The sequence below is a fragment of the Cervus canadensis genome, chromosome X (genome assembly GCF_019320065.1).
Source record: "Cervus canadensis isolate Bull #8, Minnesota chromosome X, ASM1932006v1, whole genome shotgun sequence".
Taxonomy (NCBI): Eukaryota; Metazoa; Chordata; class Mammalia; order Artiodactyla; family Cervidae; genus Cervus; species Cervus canadensis.
This window is the reverse complement of record NC_057419.1, coordinates 82,936,061-82,953,697: the sequence shown is the minus strand read 5'-3', so window position 1 is coordinate 82,953,697 and position 17,637 is coordinate 82,936,061.

The following is a 17,637-nucleotide window of genomic DNA, read 5'->3' as shown; positions in this document are numbered from 1 at the left end:
TTTGGTAGAAACGTCATCCCTAATGTGATACTATTTGGAGCTGGAGACTTTGGAAGCTAATTAGGTTTACATGAAGTCCTTAAGCTGGAGTCCTCATGATGGAATTAGGTTCCTTACAAAGAGATGAGAGCCCAGACCTTGCTCTTTCTCTATTTTGTAAGTATGCAGCTTGTAGACATCCATCTACAGATTGGGGAGCAGAACTTCACCAAGAACCTAATCATGCTGGCACCCTGACTTCCAGCCTCCAGAACTGTGAGAAATAAATGTTTGTTATTTAAGCCACTGATTCTATGGTAGTTTGTTATAGCCCAAACATGAAGATAACTATTGTGCCTCAAGATGGGTTACACTATTTCTAAAAATTTGGCCTCATTTTTAAAGATTCAGTGATGATGTGATATAACATTTGGTAGCACAAAGTACCAAATGTCATATAGAAGTTCTCCACAATTTGGGGGATATTTTGAATTTACTGACATTAGTAAATGGTTGTTGTTGTTCAGTAGCTCAGTCATGGCTGACTCTTTGCTACCTCATGCATGCCAGGCTTTCCTGTCCTTCACCATCTCCTGTCCATTGAGTCAGTGGTGGCATCCAACCATCTTGTCCTCTGTCATCCCCTTCTCATCCTGCCTTCAATCTTTCCCTGCATCAGGGTCTTTTCTAAAAAGTCAGCCCTTCACATCAGGTGGCCAAAGTATTGGAGTTTCAGCTTCAGCATCAGTTCTTTCAGTGAATATTCATGACTGATTTCCTTTAGGATTGACTGGTTGGATCTCCTTGCAGTCCAAGGGACTCTCAAAAATATTTTCCGACACCACAGATCAAAAGCATCAGTTCTTCGGTGTTCTGTCTTCTTTATGGTTCAAGTCTCACATCCATAGATGACTACCGGAAAAACCATAGCTTTGACTAAACAGACCTTTGTTGGCTAAGTAAGGTCTGCTTTTTAATACACTGTCTAGATTTGTCATAGCCTTTCTTTCAAGGAGCAAGCATCTTTTTATTTCATGGCTGCAGTGATTTTGGAGCCCCCCCAAATAAAGTCTGTCACTGTTTCTACTGCTTCCCCATCTATTTGCCATGAAGTGATGGGACTGGATGCCATGATCTTCCTTTTGTGAATGCTGGGTTTTAAGCCAGCTTTTTCACTCTCCTTCACTCTCATCAGGAGGCTCTTTCATTCCTCTTTACTTAATGCCATAAGGGTGGTGTCACCTGCATATCTGAGGTTATTGATATTTGTCCTGTCAATCTTGATTCAAGCTTGTGCTTCATCAAGCCTGGCATTTTGCATGATGCATTCTGTATAAAACTTAAATAAGCAGGGTGACAATATACATCCTTGCTGTACCCCTTTCCCAATTTAGAACCAGTCCATTGTTCCATGTCTGGTTGTAACTGCTGCTTCTTGTTGAATAATGGTCTGGTATTTCCAGCTCTTTAGAATTTTCTACAGTTTGTTGTTATCTACACAATCAAAGGCTTCAGCATAGTCAGTGAAGCAGAACTCGATGTAGTAGTTGCAATTTCTGAAGTCTGTCTCTCACTGATTTGGAAGTTTAATTATTAAAACTACTCAGAACCCCCTATACTATAACTGAGTATAGTAAGTCAATAGATGGCTTGAAAACAGTCTCAGAAATAACATTTTTAACAAAGCATCAAATGATCACTCTAGCTTTTAGTTCCTCTTTCCACTAAAAGAGATAGTACAAGAAGGAATGGAGTTGGAGAAAAAAGAAAGTTTAAAAAAACAGAATAAATTACTGTCAGAATTGCACTTAATTTGATAATGAATTTGATAGCTGTCTTAATACTGCAAACTGGAAGCATTTGTTATTTCATCCTAGTTTACTGCTGACATTTATAGTCATGGCAAAACCTAAATAACTGTCAATCTTTTTTCCGAAGGCCCTAGCTCTCCATTCTCAAGCAATATAAGAATGCAATGATCCCTGAGAGATTTAATAAGGTTTAGATCCTTTGAGATGATGAATCATCATCTTCCAGTTTATCAATCATATAGCAAACATTTTTGAGGGCTTATGAAGTGACAGATCTTGTTTTTAAGAAGAAAAGTACAATCCAGATGGGAATATTAACATAAGAAACATTGAGAAAAAAATATTTAATGTCACTCTAAGTTATATAATGTAAATTTTAGTACAAAAAAGGATTATTATCTTTGTGTGAACTAAGAAAACATAATAAGGAAAGATCAATAAACAAAGTATGAGAGGTATACCTAAAAGTTCTCCGAATCTGAAAATTGATTCAGTACAGTTCAGTTGCTCAGTCATGTCCAACTCTTTGCGATCCCATGAATCGCAGCACGCCAGGCCTCCCTGTTCATCACCAACTCCAAGAGTTTACTGAAACTCATGTTCATTGAGTCGGTGATGCCATCCAACCATCTCATCCACTGTCATCCCCTTCTCCTCCTGTCCCCAGTCCCTCCCAGCATCAGGGATTTTTCCAATGAGTCAACTTTTCACATCAGGTGGCCAAAGTATTGGAGTTTCAGCTTCAGCATCAGTCCTTCCAATGAACACCCAGGACTGATCTCCCTTAGGATGGACTGGTTGGATCTCCTTGCAGTCCGAGGGACTCTCCAACACCACAGTTCAAAAGCATCAATTTTTCGGCCCTCAGCTTTCTTCACAGTCCAACTCTCACATCCATGCATGACCACTGGAAAAACCAATAAGAAAAAAAAATCTAGCCTAAAATGTCCATAATCTTGAGTGGCAATTTTGATATTTTATTGAAAAAACTATATAAAAATTAAATATAAAAATATGTTTCTATTATTATTTAATCCAAATGGTTATTATAGTCTTGATGAATCCTAGGCCTACAAAGCCTCTTAGGGGTTATATTGTCCAACTTCTTCATTTTGTAAATCACAAAAGTATGGCAAAGACAAATCCTGCTATACTCTGTAAATTTATCTCTTAAAAGACATCAAAACAAAAATAAATCTTATTAAAAAAGATAGTATTTTAAAACAAATTCCCTTATGGGCACACTAACTGGAATAAAGGTACTGTGAATTTTATGTTACATTTTTCAAAGATTTTTAATTTAATTTTTGCAATTTTTATTAAATGTTTATTGGAGTGTTATTGATTTACAATGTTGTGATAGCTTTAGGTGAAGAGCAAAGTGAATCAGTTATACATTTATGTATATCTCTTTACTTCTAGGTTCTTTTATCATATAGGTTGTTATAGAATGTTGAGTATAGCTCACTATATTGTAGGTCCCTACATTTTTAAGATAGACAACAAAGTTTTAGGACAGAGGAGCTGGAGTCTAACAATTCTTGAACTTTACATTTTATAGCATACCCAAATCAAAACTGGTAAAAGCAGCATGCACTAACCATGAAGATGAATAAGACAGTCATCATGTAAGTCTTTCAGTTTCTGAATCAAAATGAATAGTTTAACAAATTTGGAAAGCAGAACGAATTATGTTCCAGAACAATAAATAAAACACTTTTAATACTGCTCATGGGGTTCTCAAGGCAAGAATACTGAAGTGGTGTACCATTCTCTTCTCCAGTGGACCATGTTTTGTCAGAACTCTCCACCAAGACTCGTTCATCTTGGGTGGCCCTACATGGCATGGCTCATAGTTTGACTGAGTTAGACAAGGCTGTGGTTCACCTGATCAGACTGGCTGGCTTTCTGTGATTGTGGTTTTCACATGGCTTGTGTAACTCAATGAAGCTATGAGCTACCCAAGATGGATGAGTCCTGGTGCAGAGTTCTAACAAAACGTGGTCCACTGGAGAAGGGAATGGCAAACCACTTCAGCATTCTTCCCTTGAGAATCCCATGAATAGTATGGAAAGTCAAAAAGATAGGACACTAAAAGATGAACTCTCCAGGTAAGTAGGTGCCCAATATGCTACTGGAGATCAGTGGAGAAATAACTCCAGAAAGAATGAAGAGATGAAACCAAAGCAAAAAAAACACCCAGTTGTGGATGTGACTGATGATAGAAGTAAAGACTGATGCTGTAAACACCAATACTGCATATGAAACCTGAAATGTTAGGTCCATGAATCAAGGTAAATTGGAAGTGGTCAAACAGGAGATGGCAAGAGTGAATGTCGACATTTTAGGACTCAGTGAACCAACATGGACTGGGATGGGTGAATTTAATTCAGATGATCATTATATCTACTACTGTGGGCAAGAATCCCTTAGAAAAAATGGAGTAGCCATCATAGTTAACAAAAGAGTCCAAAATGCAGTTTTTGGATTGGATGCAATCTCAAAAACAACAGAATGATCTCTGTTCGTTTCCAACACAAACTGTTCAATACCACAGTAATCCAAGTCTATGCCTGCACCAGTAATGCTGAAGAAGTTGAAATTGAACAGTTCTAAGACCTTCTAAAACTAATACCCCCAAATGATGTCCTTTTCACTATAGGGGACTGGAATGAAAAAGTAGGAAGTCAAGAGATACCTGGAGTAACAGGAAAATTTGGCCTTAAAGTACAGAATGAAGTGGGGCCAAAGTTAATAGAGTTTTGCAAAGAAAATGCACTGGTCATAGTAAATGCCCTCTTCCAACAACACAAGAGAAGACTACACATGGACATCACCAGATGGTGAATACTGAAATCAGATGGATTTTATTCTGTGCAGCCAAAGATGGAGAAGCTCTATACAGTCAGGAAAAACAAGAAAGGGAGCTGATTGTGGCTCAGATCATGAACTCCTTACTGGCAAATTGAGACTTAAATTGAAGAAAGTAGGGAAAATCACTAGACCATTCAGGTATGACCTAAATTAAATCTCTTATGATTATACAGTGGAAATGAGAAATAGATTCCAGAGATTAGATCTGATAGACAGAGTGCCTGAAGAACTATGGATGGAGGTTCATGACATTGTACAGGAGGCAGGAATCAAGACCATTTTCAAGGAAAAAAAAATAAAAAAGCAAAAAGGCCAAATGGTTGTCTGAGGAGTCCTTACAAATAGCTGTAACTGAAAATAAGTGAAAGGCAAAAGAGAAAAGGAAAGATATGCCCATTTGAATGCAGAGTTCCAAAGAATAGCGAGGAGAGATCAGAAAGCCTTCCTCAGTGATCAATGCAAAGAAATAGAGGAAAACAAGAGAATGGGAAAGACCAGCGATCTCTTCAAGAAAATTAGAGATACCAAGGGAATATTTCATTCAAAGATGGGCAAAATGAAGGACAGAAATGATATGGACCCAGCAGAAGCATATGGTATTAAGAAGAGGTGGCAAGAATACAAAGAATAACTATGCAAAAAATATCTTCATGACCCAGATAACCACAATGGTGTGGTCACTCACCTAGAGCCAGACATCCTGGAATGCAAAGTCAAGTGGGCCTTAGGAAGTAGCAGTCTGAAAAAAGCTAGTGGAGTTTATGGATTCTAGTTGAGCTCTTTCAAATCCTGCAAGATGATGCTGTGAAAGTGCTGCACTCAATATGCCAGCAAATTTGGAAAATTCAGCACTGGACACAGGACTGGAAAAGGTCAGTTTTCATTCACATCCCAAAGAAGGGCAACACCAAAGAATGCTCAAACTATCACACAAGTGCACTCATCTCACACACTAGCAAAGTGATGCACAAAATTCCCTAAGCCAGGCTTCAATGCTATGTGAACTGTGAACTTTCAGATGTTCAAGCTGGATTTAGAAAAGACAGAGGAACCAGAGATCAAGTTGCCAACATCCTTTGGATCATCAAAAAAGCGAGAAAGTTCAAGAAAAAAATCTATTTCTACTTTATTGACTATGCCAAATCCTTTTCCTGTGTGGATCACAACAAACTGTTAAAAATTTTTCCAAAGATGGGAATAACATACCATCTGACCTGTCTCCTGAGAAATATGTATGCAGGTCAACAAGCAACAGTTAGAACTGGACATGGAAAAACAGACTGGTTCCAAATCAGGAAAGGAGTATGTCAAGGCTGTATACTGTCATCCTGCTGATTTAACTTATATGCAGAAAGCATCATGAGAAATGCTGGACTGGACAAAGCCCAAGCTGGAATAAAGGTTGCTGGGAGAAATATAAACAACCTCAGATATGCAGATGACACCACCCTTATGCCAGAAAGCAAAGAAGAACTAAAGAGCCTCTTGATGAAAGCGAAAGAGGAGAGTGAAAAAGTTGGCTTAAAGCTGAACATTCAGGAAAATAAGATCATGGTATCTGGTCCCATCACTTCACAGTAAATAGGGAAACAATAGATGCAGTGAGAAATTTTATTTTGGGGGGCTCCAAAATCACTGCAGATAGTGACTGTAGCCATGAAATTAAAAAATGCTTGCTCCTTGGTAGAAAAGTTATGACCAACCTAGCCAGCATAGTAAAAAACAGAGGCATTACTTTGCCAACAAAGGTCCATCGAGTCAAAGCTATGGTTTTTCCTGTAGTCATGTATGGGTATGAGAGTTGGACCATAAAGAAAGCTGAGTTATGAAGAATTGATGGTTTTGAACTGTGATGTTGGAGAAGACTCTTGAGAGTCCCTTGGACTGCAAGGAGATCCAATCAGTCCATCTTAAAGGAAATCAGTCCTGAATATTCATTGGAAGGACTGATGCTGAAGCTGAAACTCCAATACTTTGGCCACCTGATGCAAAGAACTGACTCACTGGAAAAGACCCTGATGCTGGGAAAGATTGAAGGCAGGAGGAGAAGGGGATGATAGAGAATGAGATGGTTGAATGTCATCACCGTCTGGATGGACATGAGTTTAGCTAAGCTCTGGGAGTTGGTGGTGGGCAGGAAAACATGGCATGCTGCCGTCCATGGCACTGCAAAGATTTGGACACAACTGATCAACTGGACTGACACTATCAAATTGAAATGTTTAAAACATTTTAAAATTAGGAGACAAGTTTTCATCTATATCATTGTAGAAGTACATGTATATGTGTACATATGTATATGTGTGTGTGTGTGTGTGTGTGTGTGTGTGTGTGTGTGTGTGTGTGTGTGTGTGTTTTAGCCGACTGATCTTCAAAAGCAGACTGGGGTTTTCATAAACCTGAAATTTTAGCTGAAATGAATTATTCCTATAGAAAATGTTAGTTGTTCAAAAGACAAGTTTGACACTAATGTTTATGAGGTAGTAAAAACTAAGCATGTTATGACATTTTGCCATGAATAAGTTATCTCTTACTTACTCAAAGGAAAAAAAAAATGTGTTCACTGGCAGGTTGAATTTGAATTGTTTATTGGATTTCTTATCTTGGAAGAAAATAGGGATATTAGACAATATTACAGGTGATAAGGAAAATGTTTCTATAAAGGAAATATTGTAAAACATCCCATAGCACATTGTATTACAAGAAAAGAGTGAATCTAGATAGGCCTCTATAATAGGAGGGTCAAAAAAAATTATGTAACAGCAGAAAATTAAAAGACCATATGGTATGAGGAAAATAAGTACAGAGTGGGCACCATGAATGAATGGAAGACATTGAATTCAAATTTAGTTACTTTCAAATTGTCTTTATGACCAATTCTCTGATATTCTTAAAAATATTTAAGACTGACCTAATTTGGATTAATCACTTCTGATTCTTAACCTGAATTAAGAATCTAGCCTTACCTCAGATTTAAAGCTAAGCCCCAAGGCCTAAATCTCCTTGTAAGAAATGGATTTGGGGACTTTTATTAATATTATCTAAAATATTAACTATCTCAAAATGCTAGCAACAAAGATACAACACCTTATGAAGAAAAGAAATGCAGATTATAATCATTAAGTCATTAGCAATATGCTAGGAAAGGCACCTTGAGAATCTGCACAAAATACCCATTATTTAAAATCAAAAGCATATATTCTACTGTTAATATCAGGATGGATTGTATATCTTGTTGCCTTTCATAAAAATAAAAATGATGGCACAATATTTTTATCTAAATGTATTAAACTAGAATAAAGGAGTATTCCTAAAGAATTAGCTTTAGGTACACATACACATTTAAAAATATGAACCCAACTATTCTGATGTTTTGTCATATTGTTGACTCAGTATATTTGCCCTATAATGACACTGTGGCATAGTTGTTTAGGCTTCTATCTTTTGGACATCTTGAAAGTTCATTCGATTTGCATTTCTACTGGTAGGATTAAATTTAGAAGAGACCAACATATGGGAAAACTTTATTATCCTTGGATAATGCCTATTTACTTCTATTTCTAAAAACTGTAGGACCATATTATGTTTTATGTTTCTAGTCCTCCTGTCTGATCCTCTTATTTGTCTTAATATAATATAGTCAAATACTTAAAAACTATATATCCTCAATCCTTCCATTGTTCTTCCCAATCCTCCCTTCCTTCTTTTTTCTTTCCCCCAACCCTTGTTTTGCTTTGAAGAGCAATCAAAAACTATCTATATGCATCTTGTTTATACTCTGGTTAAGCTCTTAACTTTACAATGTTATCTGACAAAACTTACTGGTTATTACATGTATACTAAACTTTTCTCTGGAATAGCATAACATGTCTTAATTGAACTCAATAGCACTTATCTTCTATGAGGGAAATTCAGATGTCATCTTTACTATCATTTCAATACCTTATATGGCCATTTTAAATAAAATCATATACATTGCAAGATTTAAAGTTATAACTATACGCTTATTGACTTGTACACCATTGGGGATCTGCTTCCATGAAGTATAACAAGTCAGAAGTCATTTTGAAATTTTACTCAAAATCCTGGAAAAATCAATTTCACTTCCTCACTGACTCAGATAAATATTTATAATCAAAATTGTTCATATTGTTATCATTACTTGTTTTGATGGTTATTATTCTTCAAACATAAATAGTATTCTTTGGTGGGAGTCACTTCACTATATTTTATTCACAGGTGTGTATTTTATTATGATGAAGCGAAACAAGGCCACTACTAGAAATATTATTTTCCAAAACATCTAATAACAGGTAACGTTTTATCTTTCCAAGTTTGCTCATGCCAGGACAACTGTCATCTCTGCCTTTTTAGCTCTATTTTATGCTTTGGTTTGCATACTGGGTTTTTTTTTTTTATTGTAAACAGAGAAGAGCTTACTTAGAGATTATTAAAATCTGCTTTGTCCTAATTGGAAATATTTTAGCTCCTGATGCTTTTGTGTACCAATAACTACTTGTTGGATGAACTAATAAAACTAATAGATGAATTCAATTTAAGAAATTTCATTTTTCTTTGGAAATTTCATTTTTCTTTCTTTTGTTTCATCATGTAAGTAAAATATTTTTTTTCTAATAAGTTCTATATTAGTAAATTTTGTGTGTGTGTCTGTGTGTGTGTGTGTTTCCTTCAGTTCGGTTCAGTTCAGTTCAGTCGCTCAGTCATGTCCGACTCTTTGCAACCCCATGAATCACAGCATGCCAAGCCTCCCTGTCCATCACCAACTCCCAGAGTTTACTCAAACTCATGTCCATCGAGGCGTTGATGCCATTCAGCCATCTCATCCTCGGTCTTCCACTTCTCCTCCTGCCCCCAATCCCTCCCAGTATCAGGGTATTTTCCAATGAGTCAACTCTTTGCATTAGGTGGCCAAAGTATTGGAGTTTCAGCTTCAGTATCAGTCCTTCTAATGAACACACAGGACTGATCTCCTTTAGGATGGATGGGTTTGATCTCCTTGCAGTCCAAGGGACTCTCAAGAGTCTTCAACACCACATTTCAAAAGCATCAGTTTTTTGGTACTCAACCTTGTTCACAGTCCAACTCTCACATCCATACATGACCGCTGGGAATACCATAGCCTTGACCAGATGGACCTTTGTTGGCAAAGTAATGTCTCTGCTTTCTAATATGCTATCAAGGTTGGTCATAATTTTCCTTCCAAGGAATAAGTGTCTTTTAATTTCAGGGCTGCAATAACCATCTGCAGTGATTTTGGAGCCCCAAAAAACAGTCTGACACTGTTTCCACTGTTTCCCCATCTATTTCCCATGAAGTGATGGGACCAGATATAATGATGTTAGTTTTCTGAATGTTGAGCTTTAAGCCAATTTTTTCACTCTCCTCTTTCACATTCATCAAGAGGCTTTTTAGTTCCTCTTCACTTTCTGCCATAAGGGTGCTGACATCTGCATATCTGAGGTAATTGATATTTCTCCCAGCACTCTTGATTCCAGCATGTGCTTCATCCAGGCCAGCGTTTCTCATGATGTACTCTGCTTATAAGTTAAATAAGCAGGGTGACAATACACAGCCTTGACATACTCCTTTTCCTATTTGTAACCACTCTGTTGTTCCATGTCCAGTTCTAACTGCTGCTTCCTGACCTGCATATAGGTTTCTTAAGAGGCAGGTCAGATGGTCTGGTATTCCCATCTCCTTCAGAAGTTTCCACAGTTTATTGTGATCCACACAGTCAAAGGCTTTGGCATAGTCAAGAAAGCAGAAATAGATGTTTTTCTGGAACTCTCTTGCTTTTTGGATGATCCAGCAGATGTTGGCAATTTGATCTCTGGTTCCTCTGCCTTTTCTGAAACCAGCTTGAACATCTGGAAGTTCATGGTTCACTTATTGCTGAAGCCTGGCTTGGAGAATTTTGAGCATGACTTTACTAGCATGTGAGATGAGTGCAATTATGTGGTAGTTTGAGCAATCTTTAGAATTGCCTTTCTTTCAGATTGGAATGAAAATGGACCTTTTCCAGTCCTGTGGCCACTGCTGAGTTTTCCAAATTTGCTGACATATTGAGTGTAGCACTTTCACAGCACCATCTTTCAGGATTTGAAATAGCTCAACTGGAATTCCATCACCTCCACTAGCTTTGTTCATAGTGATGCTTTCTAAGGCCCACCTGACTTCACATTCCAGGATGTCTGGCTCTAGGTGAGTGATCACACCATTGTGATTATCTGGGTCCATGAAGATTTATTTTTGTACAGTTCTTCTGTGTATTCTTGCCACCTCTTCTTAATATCTTCTGCTTCTGTTAGGTCCATACCATTTCTGTCCTTTATCGAACCCATCTTTGCATGAAATGTTCCCTTAGTATCTCTAATTTTCTTGAAGAGATCTCTAGTCTTTCCCATTCTCTCGTTTTCCTCTATTTCTTTGCATTGATTGCTGAGGAAGGCTTTCTTATCTCTCCTTGCTATTCTTTGGAACTCTGCATTCAAATGCTAATATCTTTCCTTTTCTCCTTTACTTTTCACTTCTCTTCTTTCCACAGCTATTTGTAAGGCCTCCTCAGACAACCATTTTGCCGTTTTGCATTTGTTTTCCATGGGGATGGTCTTGATCCCTGTCTCCTGTACAATGTCATGAACCTCCGTCCATAGTTTATCAGGCACTCTGTCTATCAGATCTAGTCCCTTAAATCTATTTATCACTTCCACTGTATAGTCATAAGGGATTTGATTTAGGTCATACCTGAATGGTCTAGTGGTTTTCCCTACTTTCTTCAATTTCATTCTGAATTTGGCGATAAGGAGTTCATGATAAGAGCCACAGTCAGCTCGTGGTCTTGTTTTTGCTGACTGTATAGAGCTTCTCCATCTTTGACTGCAAATAATATACTCAATCTGATTTTGGTGTTGACAATCTGGTGATGTCCATGTTTCCTTAGCTTATCCTTAGCTTATTGATTTTATTGATTTTGTTCAAACAGTAAGCTTTTGGTTTTGTCAATTTTCTCTGGTGACTTTCTGTTTTCAACTTTATTGATATCTGTTCTAATTTTCGTTATTTCCTTTCTTCTGCTTACTTTGGATTTAGTTTGCTTTTCTTTTTTCAGTTTCCTAAGGTGGAAGCTTAGACTATTTGTTTCTAAAATGATTGGTTTATCTTATTGTTTTCTAATTTAGGTATTGAATGCTATAGATTTCCCTCTGAGCAATGTTTTCACTGGATCCCACAAATTCCAAGTTGTATTTTCATTTTTTGATACATTCAAAATATTTAAAAATTTGGCTTGAGATTTATTCTTTGACCCATGTATTATTTAGTCTCCATGTATTTTGAGATTATCCAGATAGCTTTCTGTCATTGACTTCTAACTTAATTCCACTGTGATTTGAGAGCATATATTGTATGATTTTTATTCTTTTAAATTAGTTAAGGTGTGTTTTATGGCTCAGATTATGGTCTGTCTTGGTGAATGTCTCATGTCAATTTGAGAAATATGTGTATTCACTTGTTTGTGAATAGTCTGTGGAAATCAAGTAGACTCAGTTAATGGATGGTGCTCTTGCATTCAACTATGTACTTACTGATTTCCTTCCTGCTGGATCCAACCTTTACTAATAGAAAGGTGTTAAACACTCCAGCTACTACGGTGAATTTATCTATCTCTCCTTACAGATCTATCAATTTTAGCCTTATGCATTTTGACACTTGGTTGTTAGGTGCATATAAAGTTAGGATCATTATGTCATCTTGGGGACTTATTCCTTTATCATTATAAAATGCCCCTTTATGTTCCTATTTCCCTTGTTCTAAAATTGGCTCTGTATGAAAGTAGTTTATCTGCTATTCTTATTTTTTCTTTGATTAGCGTTAGGATGATATCTTTCTCCATTCCTTCACTTTTAATTAACATGTGCCTTTAAAATGAGTTTCTAGTAGACAACGTTTATTTTTATCTTGATTTTTGATTCACTGACAACTTCTGTTTTTAATTGGTGTATTCAAGTGATTATTGATAAGAGTTAGATTAGCATCTGATTTGTTTATTGTTCCTATGGGTTCCCATTTTGCCCTCTACTCATTTCTGCTTTTTGTGGTTTTAGTTGGATATTTTATACAATCCCATTTTCTCTCCTTTCTTGAAATATCAATTCTTTTTTAAAATGATTTTTACTGTTTGCCCTGTTATTTCCATTATACATTTACAATTAAACCAAGTGCACTCTCACATCATACTGTACCACTTCATGAATAGTGCAAGTATCTTATAACAACAAAGAATTTCTAATTCCTCCCTCTCTTCCCATGTATCATTGAATCACCCTGTCTTCATCTCTCCCAACATGGGCTATCACAACTGAATACACTGTTGTTATTATTAAGATTATTAGAAAAAATTGCTATCTATGAGATAAAACAAAAATCAGGAAAATTAAAGTTATTATATTTCCTTCACTTATTCCTTCTTTAATGTTTTATTTTTTTCCTTTCTTTCTGTATGTTCCAGGTTCTAATTTATATTATTTCCATTCTTTCTGAAGAATGCTTACCATTTTTTACAAAGTGGGTCTGGCAAAACCAAATTCCCTTAACTTTTGTTTGAGAAAGTCTCTATTTCTCTTTCACTTTTGAAGGATGGTTTCTCAGAGTACAGAACTGTAGGTTTTTATCTCTTACTCTGATGTATTCTTGACACAATACAGTAGACTTTCTAAAACTGATACCCAATTATTACATGCTTCTATTTAAACGTCCTCTATGGCACCCTCCCACAAATAAAAATGTCAAAACTCCTTAAGAATGGAGTTTTTCACCTCATATCTTCCAAATTGACTCTCACTAGTCTCTCCCCTTGTATTATACATTTTTTTTTTTTCAGTAGTAATGTACTTTTTTCACTTCTTGGAATATTACAGAGTACCTTCCTTCAGATTTCCAAATATATTCTCTTCTCTAACTAAAACCTTTCCCCACATTTCTTAGCCTGGTTAACTCCTGTGTGTGTACTAAGTTGCTTCAGTCATGTCCAACTCTTTGTGACCCCATGGACTGTAGCCCGCCAAGCTCCTCTGTCCATGGAATTCCACAGGCAAGAATACTGGTGGGAGTTGCCATTTCCTCCTCCAGAGGATCTTCCTGATGGAGGGATCAAACCTGTGTCTCTCATGTCTCCTACATTGGCAGGTGGGTTCGTTAACATGTGATATTAAATACCAAGACATCACTTTCTGTCATACTTTCAATGAATTCTTCTGGCCTCTCTTCTTTGCTCTTAATGGAACCCTGTATCTTATCTATAATAACAGTTTCCATACATTATTATGATTATCTATTTCCCCCAATTAAATGCAAATTCTATAATTGAAAAAAACTATGCATTTTATTTACTAATATATCCTAAACCTTAGCATAATGACTGAGATTAAATAGATGTTCAGTAAAAATATGTTTAATGACTGGAACTGATGGAAAATTTTTTCAGTTCAGTCACTCAGTCGTGTTTGACTCTTTGTGACCCCATGGACTGCAGCACACCAGGCCTCCCTGTCCATTACAAACTCCTGGAGATTTTTCAAACTCATGTGCATCGAGTAAGTAATGCCATCCAATCATCTCGTCCTCTGTAATCCCCTTCTCGTCCTGCCTTCAATCTTTCCCAGCATCAAGGTCTTTTCCAATGCATCAGTTCTTCACATCAGGTAGCCAGAGTATTGGAGTTTCAGCTTCATCATCAGTCCTTCCAATGAATATTCAGAACTGATTTCCTTTAGGATGGACTGGTTGGATCTCCTTGCAGTCCAAGGGACTCTCAAGAGTTTTCTCCAACATGGCAGTTCAATATTGTTTTCAATATCTACTAAATATTAGGTGACATGCCAATTGTCCTGTGTACTGTAGAGGGAAGAACACTGTAATAAGTCAGCGAGGATATTTATATACAATTGTTTGCTAAGCTTGCATTCTACAACAACATGTTCTGTAATGTTATATCCTGAAGCAAGGGATTATGACGGATGATAATATACAGTAATCAGAATATTCAATTAAAACTTCAGAAGGGAAAACTTACACCAATTTGGTTAACTAAAAATATAGATTATTTGCAGTTGTCCAAAAGCTCTGATTCTTCAATATAGGTCATATATCATAAACCAAGGCAAACTCAGGGAATCAAAAGAGAAACTTTAAAATAAATTGATGCCTTTCAATATTTATATAATTAATCTGAAAATTTAATTATAAATTCTTCATAAGTGAGGATTCCTTTGTAATTTTATTTATTTTGTATCACTCATATCGTTTGGTGTATAACTCACTCTGTAGAAAATGATCAAAAAACAAATGCTTACTATATGCCTAAAAATGTGTTAAAATTTTCTGAAAATTCAAGAGTTTTTACCTTAAATCATTGTTTCCTTATGCCAATGTTTTAAATAGCTCAATATTTTTTTTTCTGTTATGCGAGTGGTTTATTTACATTTCTGTTTCAGTAGTTTACTTAAACACGAAAAAAATCAAGTCAGTATTGGTTGAAACAAAATATAATATCATAGCATTACTTTAAAATATGCATTATTTTTGTTTTATCTTTTTTCCAATTCTCATTTTTAATCATAAGTTTTCACTGGAGAAGAAGGCATATTGTACAGAAGCATTTCATTTGAGAAATATCATATGTGCTACTCTGTTTTCTTTTAAAGATAGTATGTGTGAATATCTTTCAGAACATACTTGTGGATAAATAAAAATCTCTCCAAAATATATCATATTCTCTTGGTGAAAGTAAAAATTAGCCTTCAAGAAGAAGATTTAATTTATTTAAGGCTTATTATTACTCTCCTATTTTTTTGTGGTAATATTCCCTATCAATTTTCCTGAACTGTGGTATTTTACATTTAAATGGTCTTGAACTTCATTTCTCTAGTCCATGAAATGCTAGAAAGACTGCAAAAAAAAAAAAAAAGAAAGAAAGAAAGAAAAGGCAATGTTTGGGGCCCAGTTAGTGGCTAGAAATAGCATATCTCTACAGAGTTAGCAAATCCATCTTTATTTGAGGGTTTAAGGTAATCCATAAAAACTCAGTTCTGTAATGTGAGAAATTAGTTGTTTATCCACTGTAAACTCTGACTGCAATTTCTCCATAGTGCATTTAATTAAAATTTTTCCCAAAAAAGAGGCTTTGTGGCAGAAGAATAAATATGTATAATGATTTATTTTTTAATGAAAATTCTGTGAGCAAATGGAAAGAAGGATGTGGAGATGTAAATAACATCAAATCTGCCATGGCATTTTAATCATTGTTTTAGAAAAACTAACATAGATTAATTTACCTGTTCCCAGGTAGGTAAGAACAGAGAATTAAATAACTACCCCTCTAAACTCATGCAGTAGTGCCAAAAAGTAAGAGAATGTATGAGGTAGGCATTCTAAGCAGATATCCATTTCTGTGCTTCCCTGAGAATATTTTATGATGTAGCAGTCTAGCAGAGAAAGAATTAATGTTGACTTTCTGAGCTTGAAGAAGTGCCTTATTTCTGTTTCTTATAATTCATAAACACAGAAGAAAAATTTCCTGGCAACAGTAGTATCTTCAAGGGGATTTCATAGAACATATAGATACCAGAAAGTTTAAATTCAGAATGCTATTTTAAAAATTATGAATTTGATCATTTCTTTTTAGAAATTAATTCATATTTGGCATCTACATAACCTAGGGTATAAATGAACTGATTAAGGCAATCCATAATCTTTCCAAGTAGTGGTTTCCAAATATCATAATTTTATAAAATATAGCAAAAATAGCCCCATAAATACATGCAAGTATGTCTATTCATAATTAGATGCATATCCGTTCCCTACCAATACATTATCTTTATTTTCTTATTTTTTTTCAAGTTAATTTAATTGGAGGCTAATTACTTTACAATATTGTAGTGGTTTTTGCTATACATTGACATGAATCAGCCATGGGTTTACATGTGTTTCACATCCTGAACCCCACTCCCACTTCCCTCCCCACCCCATCTCTTTGGGTCATCCCAGTGCACCAGCCCAGAGCACCTTGTCTCATGCATCGAACCTGGACTGGCGATATGTTTCACATATGATAATATAGATGTTTCAATGCTATTCTCTCAGATCATCCCACCCCCACCTTCTCCCACAGAGTTCAAAAGACTGTTCTATACATATGTGTCTCTTTTGCTGTCTTGCATATAGGGTCATCATTACCATCTTTCTAAATTCCATATATATGTGTTAGTATACTGTATTGGTGTTTTTCTTTCTGACTTACTTCATTCTGTATAATAGGCTCCAGCTTCATCCACCTCTTTAGAACTGATTCAAATGTGTTCTTTTTAATGGCTGAGTAATATTCCATTGTGTATATGTACCACAGCTTTCTTATTCATTCGTCTGCTGATGGATATCAAGGTTGCTTTCATGTCCTGGCTATTATAAACAGTGCTATGATGAACATTGGGGTGCACGTGTCTCTTTCAGTTCTGGATTCCTTGATGTGTAGGCCTAGCTGTGGGATTGCTGGGTCATGTGGCAGTTCTGTTTCTAGTTTTTAAAGAAATCTCCACACTGTTCTCCATAGTGGCATTTCCACCAACAGTGTGTAAGAGGGTTCCCCTTTCTCCACATCCTCTCCAGCATTTATTGTTAGTAGACTTTTGGATAGCAGCCATTCTGACTGGCATGAGATAGTACCTCACTGTGGTTTTTACTTGCATTTCTCTGATAATGAGTGATGTTGAGGATCTTTTCATGTGTTTGTTAGCCATCTGTATGTCTTCTTTGGAGAAATTTCTCTTGAGTTATTTGGCCCATATTTTGATTGGGTCATTTATTTTTCTGGAATTGAGATGCAGAAGTTGCCTGTATATTTTGGAGATAAATTATTTGTCAGTTGATTCATTTGCTATTATTTTTTCCCATTCTGAAG